General features: G+C 39.5%; 1 non-coding gene across 1 annotated transcript; it reads right to left on the bottom strand.

Annotated features, from left to right (window-relative positions):
* Window positions 1-431: 431 nt before the first annotated feature.
* Window positions 432-538, bottom strand: LOC113362340. Its single transcript, XR_003365705.1, has one exon. It is a non-coding gene; the product is annotated as a small nucleolar RNA R71 (small nucleolar RNA).
* Window positions 539-1,277: the final 739 nt, after the last annotated feature.

The raw sequence follows: 1,277 nt of genomic DNA, 5'->3' as shown, positions 1-1,277 counted from the left end.
TATTTCAAGCGGTTAACACTCCGCTTCATCCTTCAACATCAAGCGAATTCATAGACTCAGAAGAAGAGGAAGAATAAGTAGTTATGACAACACTCAAGGATCTTGCATCACCATAATTAAACACTCAACCCTTGTGTATTCAATTGGAGGAAGAAATTGATTTGAAACCTACTTTGCTCAACTCATTGCCTAAGTTCCATGGTTTAGCAGGGGAAGATCCAAACCGTCATCTTCAAGAATTCCACATGGTACTTGTAAGTGTGAAATCGAAGGACGTTGAAACCGATAACGCTATTCTTAGAGCATTCCCATTTTCTCTTGTGGATATGGCCAAGGAGTGGTTTTACAGTATCCCAGCAGGTAGTATTACTACATGGACCGGTATGAAGAAACTCTTTCTTGAGAAGTACTTTCCCGCATCCAAGGTAGCAAAAATCAGAAAAGAGATATGTGGCATTATTCAAATGGCAGGTGAGACTTTATATGAGTATTGGGAGCGATACAAGAGATTATGTCAAAGTTGTCCACATCACCAATTCACGGAGAAACTTATCATCCAATATTTCTATGAAGGATTCTTGATAAATGATAGGACAATGATTGATGCAGAAAGTTGTGGAGCTTTAGTTGACAAGACACCCGCACAAGCAAGAGCTTTGATTGAAAATATGGCATCTAATTCGCAACAATTCTCCAGCCGATCAGAAACTCTCTTCAAGAAGGTGAATGAGGTTGGTGAAGCTTCTCATATGGAACAAACGATGTCTAATATGGAAAGGATGATGCAAAAAATTTCTGCAGTGATTGTTCCATCGCATGAAGGCAATATGGAGCACGCAAATGCTATTTACCAGAATCAGCAAAGGCCGAGGTATGATCCGTATTCCAACACGTACAATCTGGGTTGGCGAGATCATCCAAATTTCAGTTACGCTAATAAGCAAGCTGCAACAAATCCTACTTTCAACCAACAAGGTGGCTACCAATTCATGCAAAGATCGCAGCAAGAATCTCAAGGCAAAAAAGTGTGGATGAAAAGTTTCCTCTTATGATGCAAGGTATTCAAGATATTTCAAAGTCAGTGCAAGACTTCAACCAATTCCAGCAGAAATCCGAAATGGCTATAAGAGATGTGCAAAACCAAATTAGTCAATTGGCTAGTGATATGAATCAACTCAAGACACAAGGATCTGGAAAACTTTCTTCACAACCGTTGAACCATAAGGAGAACATCAATGCTATTGAGCTAAGAAGTGGAAAGAAAGTAGAGAAACCGA

Source organism: Papaver somniferum, chromosome 3 (genome assembly GCF_003573695.1).
Source record: "Papaver somniferum cultivar HN1 chromosome 3, ASM357369v1, whole genome shotgun sequence".
Lineage (NCBI taxonomy): Eukaryota > Viridiplantae > Streptophyta > Magnoliopsida > Ranunculales > Papaveraceae > Papaver > Papaver somniferum.
This window is presented reverse-complemented; position numbering and strand designations above follow the sequence as displayed.